Below are 15,162 nucleotides of genomic sequence, written 5' to 3'. Positions count from 1 at the left end.
TTCATGATGCCATAATAATTGATCCTGTATCTAGTTGTTGTTGTTGTTTGCCACCACTAAACAAATTAATTACAAATCAGTCATCGATCCTAAGCTTTGGGTGTATTTTTTTTTTATAAAGATTATATGTTCTTGTAAATTCATTGTTTTTTCGCTCTAGTCTGAGCGTCTAATTTTCTAGCGCTTCGACTCCAAAGGAGTATTAGATATGATATATTAGTTAAGCTTTATTATAGTAGGGGAAGGTTCAAATGAAAACCACTAGTTATTGTGAAAACTCAAAAAGTAATTAAAAAAAGCAAAAAAAACATACAAATTTTTTTTTTCAAACCAAATTTCGCAGGTTTTTTTATATAAAAAAAAAAAAATTCAAAAAAAAAAAAATTTGTGTAGTGCACATGTGTAATACTGCACATGTGTATGTGTACTACACATGTGTATTATTACACACGTGTACTACAAATTTTTTTTTTTGAAAAAAAGTTTTTTTTTATATATATAAAAACCAGCGATTTTTATAAAAAAAAATTGAAAAAAAAAATTTTTGTGTGTTTTTTAGGCTTTTTTTAGTTAGTTTTCGAGTTTTCACAATAAAAGTTATTTTCATTTGGACCATCCCCTATTATAGTAATCTTCATCAAAATTAGAAGTTATGATTCGATAAAAAAATTTCTTTTGTAATTATACTTCTTGTATAGGGTATACCCATATATGGTTGATTAATAGTACACAATACTTTATGAATTTTCTTTATTTTATATATAAATTTCAGAGCCGGCCCAGCCAACCCGTGCCGTTGCTCGAGGCCCAAATTTTCAAAGGGTCCGAAAGGTCTCTATAAGCTTTTAAATATATACTAATTTATATATTTAATATATGCATCCACTTACTATTTAAAAAAGTGTTGGTGGTCGAGTGAAAAAACCATCTCAAAATAATATAAAGGTCTCAAGTTCAAGTCTTCCTTCTTCGACAAGGTTTCATTTTTTTAATTCATTTCCCCAACCACAATTTTGGGCCCATTTTTTTTTCGCCCGAGGCCTAATTTTTTTTTTAGAATTCTTGGGGACGGCTCTAATAAACTTATTAATTGAATGTAAACATATATAAAGACGTTTGGTTTATATCAGTTATTTTCTGAATGTAGATGTTTGTACTGGTGGTGGAGTTGTAGAAGGTGGTTAACGATGGTGTATGGTGGTGGTGAGTGGTGGTGGACAGTCAGAATGGTGGTGTTTTGGTGGCAGACGGTGATGGGTTAGTTTTAACAATTTACATAATGGTCCTTCAAGTTTGGTTATGTTGTTAGATGGTGGGAAAACAAATGATTTAATCAAATACACGGGGAGAGGGCACTAACAGATTGTTGGACGCCCATCAGTCAAAGGGACGGTTTGTGCTAGGAGATGAAACATCAGGGATGTAAGGTGTTAAGGATGGACCAAAGGTGTTAATTCAAGCAAACCAAAAGGACGAAAATTGCAATTTACTCTTTTTTCATATTATAAATTGCTGGTGACACGATGATAATACAACGGTTCGTCAGTAATCCTAATTTGCCATTCAAAAAAAATTACACAAACAGTTTTTATAGTTTGGCTTTAGTATCATTGGGCCTATGAACTAAATTATAACATCCTATTGGCAACCAAAACCACTGACCCACTCTTTCCACACTTCCGTCTTTCCGGTTGATTTAAGTTCATTATATATATATATCATTTCATTTTTATTTACTAAGTTTGAAAAGAAGACGAGATAAAACTATAAAAATTGATAAATGATGAACATTTTATCAAATTGTTAATTTGTTAAGTAAAATGGTACACTGTCTAATTGTAAATACAGATGAATATCTTCTAAAGATAAATGAATATATTAAAGAATAGCAAGTGATTAAGGTGAGCTACGTATAAATTGTATTGTATTTCATATAAAAACTTAATATGTAGTTGCAAACTTGCAATTAAATGGGTATTTGGCTAAGTTGTTGGGCTGTGCAGGAACGAAAGAAACAGATGGGCCTTTGTGAATAGAAGAAAATGGATTGAGCAGCCCTTAGAGAGGAGTTAAAAATGAAGAGATTAAAAATATAAGCCACACCTCAAAATCTTATTTTAAGACCCTATATACGTGTCATATAACTTATACGGCCCGTACAGAATTATCTGACACGACAAAGGTTTCGGACCTATGATGTTATACGGGTCGTATACATCGGTTGAATTTTTTTATTCGTTGATTCGACGTAATATTCCTCGATCATCGTGCGAATCGACGTAAGATTCCTTGATTCGCGGGTGAGTTATTTGATTCGACATAAGATTCCTCAATTCACGTGCTAATTATTTGACTAGACATAATACTCCTCGATTCACGCGTTAATTATTTGATTAGACGTAATATTCCGTCAAAACTTACTATATAAACGACTATAATCTTCTTCTTTTTTCATTCAACTTCTATTCGTTTTTTCTATATTTTATCTGTATTTAAGTTATATTAAATAATTAATGTCGTTTTGGGACGACAATTATTTTTTTGGTGGTAACTCGACTAGCGAGTCGAATCAAACAGCGTATATTTTGAATCAAGATAACAATACGGGGTTGTTTGAGGGTGAGGGCAGCAAGGGCGATGGCGGGGGAGAGGATGCAGGTAATGTTGTGGTTGACATATCGCAGACATATGCGGATGCTGCACAGGGTGATCGCCCGTACGAGTGACGGAGCGTGAGACCATGTGTGATGCCTCCGCTTGTCACACCCTGGCTTTGCGGAAGCGTGGGTTTATTTGGTGTGACTTCTTAATACCATAGCTTAATCCCAACAAAGCTATATGAAAGTAAAACCATGATGATCATCCATTAATTCAAGTTTTAAAAATAAAATACGACAACATTGTTTTCAAAAGTCGACACATGCAACGAAATTACAACATGACATAATAAAAATCTTGTTCATACGACACAACCATAAGACATGAATTAAAAACACAGTTTAAGACTTGTGACTCGTCCAGGCAAAAGTCACAATCCCTAAACTCGGATGACATCATTTCTCCTACGCAGCTTGACGACATAGCATACCTCGCCAGATCCCTAATTTCCTGAAATACATGTAATTTGAAAAATCAACAAAAGTTGAGCGAGTTCATGTAAAAGTGAGTATGTTTATAAATCGTTAAAGTGCGTCCCAAAAATGTTGCTGGTATGTAGCAATTAAGGAAAAAGAGATCACCACTGGGTTGCAAAGCCACTGGTATGTGTGAAGTGATGCAGGAAAACTTAGCAAATTTGTACCGGGCCTCGGCTGTAAGACACAGTTACCTCTATGGGCCTCCCCGGCCTCAAGGGTGTGGGCTCGCTACACCCAAATAGATTTATCACTCTTGTGTCCCTCGGTCCTAACAACGAGGATTAATGGCTTTAAGTGTTGTACCCACCACTCACATGATCTGTACGTCCTAACCCTCCTTAAGCTAACCATACCATGTATAAAAATATTCTAAATAATTGTAACATGTATTTCACCCCCGAAGTTATAAAACTGAAAACAGTTAAGAGAAAAGGGGGACATGAACTCACAGAAGTGCGTCTCGTGAAACGTCAAACTCCAAATCAATCTGCTGCGTGACGACCTACACGTACTAATCCCTATTAGACGGACGGACGACCGTGCCTTGGCTTAAGGTTTAACGTTTTCGGGAAATAGTTAGACAACTATTTCGTATTTACACTTCTTAATTATTTCATCAGTATTTTCCTTCCCAAGGATGGGGGTAATAATACATGTGTGTTTTATAATTCTGAAAATATATTTTTAAGTCTCACTTGAAAATATATTTAATCACTTTGTCTAAAATGTTTTAATCCCAAAATATATATTTCCCAAAAATATTATATTTTATTTCATAAATTTTCCAAAATAATATTTTCACCAAAAATATACTAATAAGAGTATTTTTCTGAAAAATACATAAGTTACATTTTTAGAGTTCGCGTTGTATTACGATACTTCTATAACTTAAATATTTATTTTGTGAGCGCGTTGGTATTATTTTGGAGTAGTATTTTCACGGTATTTCCAAGGTATATTATTTTTACCCTAAAAGTAATATATCTAGTTCACAAAATAATCACATAATCACACAAGCGTCTTATTATAAAATATATATTCTAAATATATATTTAACAAGTTTTATTTACGAAAATCCACCTCCGATACTTTGTAATTTTTGTAATAAAAATCATGGTGAAGTTTATTTTTTTGAAAACAAGTTAAAAATTATATTTGTAAATATTTGTTAGAAAAATATTTCTAAGTGTTATATTTCTGGAAAAAAAGTTCGCCAGAGTTTCCTCTATAACTGGAGGTGTCCATGCTTTTAGCATATCATTTTCTTTTTGTAAAATCAACCAAACAATTTACCAATCAACAACATACAATATTTATTCATCAAACTTGGCAAAAATAAGACTAAACCATAACTCATGAACTTGAGAGTTTTGTAAAAATATGTAGTAAACTACCATCATATTTAGTAGGTCTCGTTTTCTTTAAAAACATGATTAGTTTCTTGAAAACTTTATTTTTAAAGAACTTGAAATTTCACAACTTCTTGTCATAATTTACGAAAATACTTTCTTGTTAAATTTCTTGTTACACAAGTGTTTACACACTCGTTTATTTACCAAAAATACTTCTAGTTCATAAAATACCCGGGTTTTAACAAAACTAGTATTTCCGTTTGGTTCTTCCGAAAAACCACTTGTAGATCTTTAGATCCACAAGTTTACAACTTCATTTTACAAGAAAAATTATGTTTATTCAAGTTTCAAGTTCATGGTGGATGGTTTCATCATCTATCATATTTCTAACACTAACATCCTACTAGTTCATGCTGTTGAACATGATCTAGTATGTCTAGATGATGATCCATCCTACTTTTAGTAACAATCAACATCAAATAATCACAACTATTCATCTTATGTTCAAGACTTTAATGTAAGTTCTTTAGTGTTTCTAAATTTTTAACCATTAAATCAACTATTAACCACCATAAACAAGATCAAGATGATGATTAGAAACACTTACTAGTAGCACAAGGCTAGGGAAGAAACAAGGTGTAAAGGTGGTGGATAAAAGAAATCTAGAGCGGTTCTTGAACTTTCGAGAGCACCGGGCTTGTTTGTAGGACTCCTGGCTTCTATGTATATATGAGAAATGGTTGAATAAGGTTTGAAAGTAGTGGTGATGTGGTGGAAGGGTGGCGGTCGTGAGGTGGTTATGGAGGAAGAGAGGATGTTGGTGTTTAGTGGGTGTTGAAGTGAGAGATGGGTTAACTCTCATGTATTCTTATAGACCAAGATCAAGCTTTACCCATCATGCAAAGTGTTCTCTAGATAACCAACAAACTCATTTAAATAATCAAAGAAAACAGAAGGGTGTGTCCCACCCTTGTGACCGTCATTTGGGTGGGGGGGGGGTAAGGTTTGGGTGGTGATGATACTTGGTTACTAACTAGTTGGATTGTAAGTATTTAGTTAGTATGTTAAGTGTGTTTATTAATATAAAGGGTGTTAGGGTGTTCAGGGACCCTAACTAGCTCAGAAAGGTAAAAATAATGTCTTTGGCAATATTTTTATGTTCCGGGTAAAGGCTGGTTGTTCGGTTGGATATTGATCCGTTAAAGTGCTAAGTAAAGCTATAAAGTGTCGTTTATATTGTTTTTAGTGATACAATAAATTCCCAACACTTTGGAAAGTGACTAGGACTATTTTACCAAGTTTTTGCACTTTACTAATATTGTTAAATGCTGAATTTTTGTATGTAGTGCAGAATTTTGTAATTAAAGTATGTTTTAGGCACTTCCGGTCACTATAACTATCACCTAGTGACACAGTTCTATGATTCTCACCTCCCTACACTCCCTACTAGTGTAGTAATCTATTCCCGGCACATACTGGCCTCAGAAACAATGTCTGTCTAGTGCTGGCAATGTCAGCATGTTTACTGGGTTATCCGCTCACTGTGCTAATTGTGCTTTGTGCATCAAGTTTGTCTCTATTGTTGGTGTGTAATAAATGGAGTGACAGTATAATATGTGATGCATGAGTATGTATGTATCAGAAAACAGAAAAGCAGTTTAGTCATAACTGTAATCAAGCACAATAATTAAGCACTAATTAAATATTAAATAATTTGTGCGGATACCTGGATTTGTGAGGGTTGTCGCATTCTCCCCCCGTTAAGAAAATTTCATCCTGAAATTTTAGGCTCTGCTTCTAGTTGCAGGGCTCTTAGGAAATAAATGGGGGTACTTTTCTTTCATGCGATCCTCACGTTCCCATGTGTATTCTGGTCCATGTCTTGCATTCCAACGAACTTTGACGAGCTTGACACTGCTCCTGCGTGTTTTGTTTATCTTCCAATCCGTAACCTCAACAGGTTCTTCGACAAAGTGGAGCGTGTTGTCGATATGAATTTCGTCAGCTGGAATGACAACGGTTTCTTGGGTTGGACTCTTTTTCAAGTTTGACACATGAAATGTATCATGAACACCATTAAGTTCGGCAGGTAAGTCCAACTTGTATGCTACTAATCCAATCCTCTCCAGAATCTTGAATGGACCAATATATCGAGGATTTAACTTTCCACGCTTTCCGAAGCGTTCGACACCCTTCCAGGGTGATACCTTCAACAATACCATGTCTCCTACCTCAAACTCCAGAGGTTTCCTTCTTCTCTCCGCATAACACTTTTGACGATCGCGAGCCGCCTTGATGCGTTCTCGGATCTGTGCAATCTTGTCCGTAGTTTCCTGGACCACTTCTGGACCAACTAACTGTCTATCACCTGCGTCAGACCAACAAATCGGTGATCGACACTTGCGTCCGTAAAGAGCTTCGAACGGTGCGGCTTGAATACTTGCGTGATAACTGTTATTGTATGAAAATTCGACCAATGGTAGGTGAGTATCCCAACTTCCACCTAAATCCATAACGCAAGCTCGCAGCATATCTTCCAGAGTCTGAATCATTCGTTCGCTCTGTCCATCTGTTTGCGGTGAAAAGTTGTACTCAGGTTCAACTGAGATCCGAATGCTTCCTGAAAGGACTGCCAAATCCTTGACACAAACCTTCCGTCTCTATCAGAGATGATCGAGAGAGGTCCTCCATGACGTGCAACGATCTCTCTCATATACATCTCAGCTAGTTTGCTCCTGTAGTCTTTCTCTCTGATTGGAAAGAAATGCGCAGATTTCGTTAACCGGTCTACTATTACCCAAATAGTATCGTGACCTTTTGGCGTTCTTGGCAACTTTGTTATGAAATCCATTGAAATTTGTTCCCATTTCCATTTGGGTATCTCAGGTTGTTGCAGAAGTCCTGAAGGCTTCTGGTATTCGGCTTTTACCTTAGCGCACGTTAAACACTTGCTAACATAAACTACTACATCGCCTTTCATCCTAGGCCACCAATAATAATCCTTAAGATCTTGGTACATCTTATCCGCTCCTGGATGGATAGAGTACCGTGACTTGTGAGCTTCATCGAAAATAACCTTTCTCAAACCACCAAACAGAGGAACCTAAGTCCGTTTCATGAAACATAAAGTTCCTTCCTCGTTTGGTACCAATTGCCTCTCCATTCCACGGAGATATTCCTCCTTAATGTTCCTTTCTTTAAGAGTTTCTTTCTGTGCGGCACGAATGCGCAGGGAAAGATCCGTTTGGATAATCATCTCAAGAGCCATAACCCTTATGGGCTTGATCCTTTCCTTACGACTTAGGGCATCGGCAACCACATTCGCCTTCCCTGGATGATACTTGATCTCGCAGTCGTAGTTGTTCAACAATTCGACCCAACGTCTTTGTCTCATGTTAAGCTCCTTCTGGTCGAATATGTGTTGCAGACTCTTATGATCCGTGAAGATTGTACACTTCATACCATATAAATAATGTCTCCAAATTTCAACGCGAATACCACTGCGCCTAACTCCAAATCGTACGTGGTATAATTCTTCTCATGGACCTTCAACTGGCGTGACGCGTAAGCTATAACTTTCTCTCGTTGCATCAACACGCAACCCAAACCTTGACGCGAGGTGTCACAATATACCACAAAATCATCCGTTCCTTCTGGTAGTGATAGGATCGGCGCATTACAAAGCTTGTCCTTTAATTACTGAAATGCTTCCTCCTGTTTGGTTCCCCAATCAAACTTTTTGTCCTTCTGGGTGAGGAAAGTTAAAGGTTGAGCGATCTTTGAAAAATCTTCAATGAATCTTTGATAGTAACCAGCCAAACCTAAGAATTGCCGAATCTCAGTTGGCGTCTTTGGAGTCTCCCAATCCTTGATTGCTTCGATCTTTGTGGGATCCACATGGATTCCATCTCCATTCACCACATGTCCAAGGAATTGGACTTCGCGTAGCCAAAACTCGCACTTCGAGAATTTGGCATACAACTTTTCCTTTTTCAGTAGCTCCAAGATAGCTCTTAAATGATGTTCGTGCTCGTCTTTCGTCTTTGAATAGATCAAGATATCGTCTATGAACACAATCACAAACTTGTCAAGGTACGGCTTAAAAACTCTGTTCATCAAATCCATAAAGACAGCTGGCGCGTTTGTCAACCCAAACGGCATAACCAGGAACTCGTAATGTCCATATCGAGTTCTAAAAGCAGTTTTGGGAATACTTTCCTCTTGAATTCTCAGTTGATGATAACCTGATCGCAAATCGATCTTCGAGTAGTAGCTTGAACCTTGAAGATGATCGAATAGGTCATCAATCCTTGGCAGGGGATATCTATTCTTGATCGTCAACTTGTTCAACTCTCGGTAGTCAATACACATGCGGAAACTACCGTCTTTCTTCTTGACAAACAGAACTGGAGCTCCCCAAGGCGAGAAGCTTGGTCTGATAAATCCTTTGTCTAGCAACTCTTGAAGTTGTGTCGACAACTTCTGCATCTCTGAAGGTGCAAGTCGATAAGGTGCCTTAGCCACAGGCGCGGCGCCTGGAACTAAGTCAATATGGAACTCAACTTGCCTTTGAGGTGGCAATCCTGGCAAGTCATCTAGAAAGACTTCAGGATATTCCTTTACTACAGGGATGTCTTCGATCTTCGGCTCGGCAGCTTCCTTATCCACGATGTGTGCCAAGAAGGCAACACATCCCTTCTGTAAGCACTTTCGAGCTTTCAGACAGCTGATGATTCTCAGAGGCGTATCGCGCTTCTCTCCATGAACCACGATCGTCTCTCCATCTTCTGTTGGAATGCGAATGATCTTTTTGTGACAAATAATCTCAGCCTTGTTGCTTGACAATCAATCCATCCCTACTACCACGTCGAAGCTTCCCAACTTGACTGGTAGTAGATCCAAAGTGAACTCACGCTCTCCCAACTCGATTACACAACCTCTGACGACTTCATTCGCTTCAACTAGCTTTCCATTAGCCAGTTTAATTGAGTACGGAATATCTAACTTACTAGCAGCTAACCCAAGCATACTCTTAAATTCTAACGACACAAAGCTATAGTCGGCACCAGTATCAAACAGAACAGATGCAAAGCGTTGATTTATAGGGAACGTACCAGTGACAACGTTGGGGTCCTGGCGCGCTTCCCTCGCTCCGATGTTAAAGACTCTTCCACGGGCTTGGTTCAGCTTTGGGCATTCCTTCTTAAAATGCCCGACTTCTCCACAATTAAAACAGCCCGGTCCGTGACCATTACCACCTCCATTCCCAGCTTAAGCGTTGTTTTGGTTGCGATTCACATTCCCAGCTTGATTCGCATTGTTTCCTCGGTTTCCATTTCCTCCATTATTCCCTTGTGGCCGGGTTCCATTTCCACTGCGGTTGTTGTTACCAAAACCTCTTCGGCCACCCTGGCCTGAACCAACCCAGCAAGTATCCTTCAAATGGCCAATTCTCCCACAAGTTTCACATTTCCTATTTCTGCACTGACCAGCATGATGATACTGGCATAATCCACACTTGGGCAGAGTGCCCATGTAACCCTTTCCTTTATTCTCAACACTGGTTGCAGCCTTTGCCGGTGTGCTTGATTCACCTTTCTTGTTCGCGTTGCTTGTACCATGCTTGAAGTTCGAGAATTTCCTTTTGTTATCCCCAGACGACTCCACGTGAGTCTCTTTCTTCTTCTGCTCAGAATTCGAAAACTTGTTCAAGCGAATAGCTTCCTCCGTAAGAGCCACACTGAGATCAATGGCTTCTATGATTGTCGCAGGCTTGGATGTGGTAACCATACTCATGATCTGAGGTGCCAATCCCCAGATAAAGCGCTCGATACGTTTGAACTCCGGTGTGACCATGTATGGCACTACATGGGACAAATCGTTGAATCTCTGAACATACTCCGTAATCTTGGGACCTTCCATTTTTAAGTGCCAGAATTCAGTCTCCAGCTTCTGGATTTCGGCACGCGAGCAGTACTTCCTTCTCATGAGCTCCTTCAGCTCATTCCTTGACATCGCATAAGCAGCAACTTCACCAAGAGTTTGCACTTGCAAATTCCACTAAGATAGGGCTCCATCCAGAAATAGCCATGAGATGTAGGTCACTTGTTGCTCGGGATCACACTTGCTCATTCTAAGAACAGACTCAGTCTTCTTGGCCCATCTTACAAATGCAACAGCACCTCCTGTGCCGTCGAAATTCAGGGGCTTGCAATCGAGAAATTGCTTGTAAGTGCACCCTGCACATACGTTAGAATTTACAAATGGTATTAGTGAACGTGCTATAAGTATCCAAATGTATCAAGGTATATCTCAAACGACTTAACATTACCATTCGGTGGATTGTTATTGCCGTGGTTATGCGAGATATTTCCACTCGTTTCTGCATGAGAAGCAGCATACTGCGCGATAGCGGCAACAATAATTCCTTGAAGTTCTGCCTCATTAGTGGGCATGCGCGGATCACGTCTTGGTGGCATCTTCTAAAAGATGTTTCACGTTGTTCAGGTCATAGTAAATAAATGGTATACGTACGCAACAACAATATCAAGTACATAACTTCTCATGTTACAAATTAATCAAGCACATAACATCACATGTTATAGAATATAAACAATCAATCCAACATCATATATAATGAGAATACTGCGATTGCGCTATCATAAATCAAGACCACAATAATGTTAACAAGTTTTGTAATCGTATCGTACATCAAGAGTGACTAAGGGCCACATCGCCCTAGTCCAAACTGTTTAATCAACTACAACAACCAGCAAAACTAAACATCAAAAGTCATGATATCAAAATGCGGTCTTCAAAATGCTGTATAGTCTGCACAATCGCGGTCGTCTCACCAAAAGTCTACCTGCGTCGAATCAAAATGCCTATGCTGATGGCGGAGGAGGAGGAAAATGAGAGTAATACAGGCGAAGCATATGTAACCAATCCTACTCTAAAGCGCGACAGACGCGCATCAAATATGCTATCTGCTGCTCAGAGGTCAAGAAACGGACGTCTGAGTCAGGTGAAAGTGGACGCGGAGGGTGTGATGCTGCAAACGGGGTCTGACAATGGCAAGGTGGTCGCTGAGCTCTCTCCAGCTCCTGAATACGACGGGTCAGTGCCTCCTGCTGTATCATCAACGATGTGAGTATGTCCTCCGTAGAATACCCAACATGGTATGGGTGATACGGATCAGATAGTGGCATGATAGGGGGCGTAGTCCATAGAAATGGCTCGCTCGACGGAGTGAAGGACGGTGCAGTGGGTGGTGTAACAGTGGGAAACTGAGACACGAATGGAAAATGGGATGACACCATGGGTGGAACAGGGACAGGCGGTTGCCTAGATGACCCCTCTCCAGGACGCGGTGGCGGTATGTCCTGAAGGAATGTAACAGGGAGATCAATGCGATGAGCATCGGTGACGTGTGGGGGAAACGATGGAATATCAATGGGTGTAGAAATGGGTGCTGAAACGGGGGCTATTGGTGGTGTAACAGGTCGCACAAAAGGTGGGTAATCATCGTCGTCATCAATCCACCCGTTACGGGTGTCAGCGTATCGTGGATCTACACGAGTAGCAAAAGGTGCACGGTCGAACAGCACCGGCACAGGATCAGGAAATGGTGCAACAACAGGATCCTCTATCAAGAGTGGAGCGTCAACAACATGGTCATCCACGATAAGTGAGATTTCGAGTAAGTTCTCCCCGGTCGGAATAGGTGGGTTAATTCCTTCCCTTAGAACCGTACTTGAGAGCAACAACAGGATGATCAGCAATGAAAGGTGCAATGGCTGGTGCATCATCATGAACAGGGTCATGCTCTAATGCAGGGTCAGGAGCAGCTACAGGCTCTGGGGCCACAGCAGGCTCCTGGTCAACAAAATCCATATCAAAATCAGCTGGATCATCAAACAAAGGATCGATAGGGGCTACAGGCTCCTCTAGGGGCTGGTCTAAGTGAATGAACTCGATATCCTGGTCAGGATCAAAACCATGGGGAAAGACAGAATCAAAATCATCACCAACATCGTGATCAAACTCAAGATCGTGTGCGGGAGCAGGTGCAGCTGATGACGCCATGTCAGGGTCGGCGTCGTGAGAGTGATGCTGCACTCCCTGAGTGTGCAAAGATGCAGACGCCACTGACTCAAAGGAATCTGGAACAGGTGAATCAACAGGAGCCTCCTCTGCAGGAGCATCAGCAATGGGTAAGATGACATCAGCAGCAATAGGGGCCCCGCCCTCAAAGTCAGCCTCAGGTGGGTCCTCCTCAAACAGATCGACATCGTCGTCAGAAACGACATCGAGGGGCATATCGACAACTCGATAAGCAGCAAGCGGTATAGGAGCAGGGATCACCGCAAGTGGTAAGTCCCCGACAGGAAAACCATCAGCAGGCTCAGCTCCGACGTCAGGCAGCGCAAAGGGCTGGAAATCGTCATCATCGGTACTGGTGATGTCGGAAGTGTAGACCTCTCGCTCTGACGAAACTCTGTCATCTGATACGATCGCAATAGGATCTAAAGTGTCTGAAACTCCAGTTTCTGATGAAGAAGGCATGATGTCTGTAACACAACCACACATATGCATAAACAATCAACATATAATCAAATAAACATGTTAGTCACCAATAAGCAAACAAGTAATTTTTCCTAGTCACACTAGACTACCCTCCCAGCCTCTCAGACTGAACCTCCTAGTCTCTCAGACTAACTCCCTGGCCTTACAGACCAAAACCTCCCCAATCTCAAAGATTGGCCCCTCAGTCTACATGACTGAACCTCCCCAGCCTTTGGGGCTGAACTCCCTCAGTCGCCAAGACTGAATCATAAATTTTGAAAAAGTGCTCATACTTTTTGTTTGTAAAAAAAATATTTTGTGTCCTGGATCTGGACGTAATGTATGCAATGTAAAAATGTTTTCGTGAGAGCCCTAGTGATCATAGTCTAGACTCGAGAAAGAATCCTAGTTCGCTATGATCAATGCTCTGATACCAAGCTGTCACACCCTGGCTTTGCGGAAGCTTGGGTTTATTTGCTGTGACTTCTTAATACCATAGCTTAATCACAACAAAGCTATATGAAAGTAAAACCATGATGATCATCCATTAATTCAAGTTTTAAAAATAAAATACGACAACATTGTTTTCAAAAGTCGACACATGCAACGAAATTACAACATGACATAATAAAAATCTTGTTCATACCACACAACCATAAGACATGAATTAAAAACACAGTTTTCCAGGCAAAAGTCACAATCCCTAAACTCGGATGACATCATTTCTCCTACGCAGCTTGACGACATAGCATACCTCGCCAGATCCCTAATTTCCTGAAATACATGTAATTTGAAAAATCAACAAAAGTTGAGTGAGTTCATGTAAAAGTTAGTATGTTTATAAATCGTTAAAGTGTGTCCCAAAAATGTTGTTGGTATGTAGCAATTAAGGAAAAAGAGATCACCACTGGGTTGCAAAGCCACTGGTATGTGTGAAGTGATGCAGGAAAACTCAAACCTAGAAAATTTGTACCGGGCCTCGGCTGTAAGACACAGTCACCTCTATGGGCCTCCCCGGCCTCAAGGGTGTGGGCTCGCTACACCCAAATAGATCTATCACTCTTGTGTCCCTCGGTCCTAACAACGAGGATTAATGGCTTTAAATGTTGTACCCACCAATCACATGATTTGTACGTCCTAACCCTCCTTAAGCTAACCATACCATGTATAAAAATGTTCTAAATAATTGTAACATGTATTTTACCCCCGAAGTTATAAAACTGAAAACAGTTAAGAGAAAAGGGGGACATGAACTCATAGAAGTGCGTCTCGTGAAACGTCAAACTCCAAATCAATCTGCTGCGTGACGACCTACACGTACTAATCACTATTAGACGGACGGACGGCCGTGCCTTGGCTTAAGGTTTAACGTTTTCGGGAAATAGTTAGACAACAATTTCGTATTTACACTTCTTAATTATTTCATCAGTATTTTCCTTCCCAAGGATGGCGGTAATAATACATGTGTGTTTTATAATTCCAAAAATATATTTTTAAGTCTCACTTGAAAATATATTTAATCACTTTGTCTAAAATGTTTTAATCCCAAAATATATATATATTTCCCAAAAATATTATATTTTATTTCATAAATTTTCCAAAATAATATTTTCACCAAAAATATACTAATAAGAGTATTTTTCTGAAAAATACATAAGTTACATTTTTAGAGTTCGCGTTGTATTACGATACTTCTATAACTTAAATATTTATTTTGTGAGCGCGTTGGTATTATTTTGGAGTAGTATTTTCACGGTATTTCCAAGTTATATTATTTTTACCCTAAAAATAATATATCTAGTTCACAAAATAATCACATAATCACACAAGCGTCTTATTATAAAATATGTATTCTAAATATATATTTAACAAGTTTTATTTACGAAAATCCACCTCCGATACTTTGTAATTTTTGTAATAAAAATCATGGCGAAGTTTATTTTTTTTAAAACAAGTTAAAAATTATATTTGTTAATATTTGTTAGAAAAATATTTCTAAGTGTTATATTTCTGGAAAAAAATTTCGCCAGAGTTTCCTCTGTAACTAGAGGTGTCCATGCTTTTAGCATATCATTTTCTTTTTGTAAAATCAACCAAACAATTTACCA

This window comes from Helianthus annuus, chromosome 15 (assembly GCF_002127325.2).
Source record: "Helianthus annuus cultivar XRQ/B chromosome 15, HanXRQr2.0-SUNRISE, whole genome shotgun sequence".
NCBI classification, from domain to species: domain Eukaryota; kingdom Viridiplantae; phylum Streptophyta; class Magnoliopsida; order Asterales; family Asteraceae; genus Helianthus; species Helianthus annuus.
The sequence above is the reverse complement of the archived record's forward strand: the minus strand, read 5'-3'. Positions refer to the sequence as shown.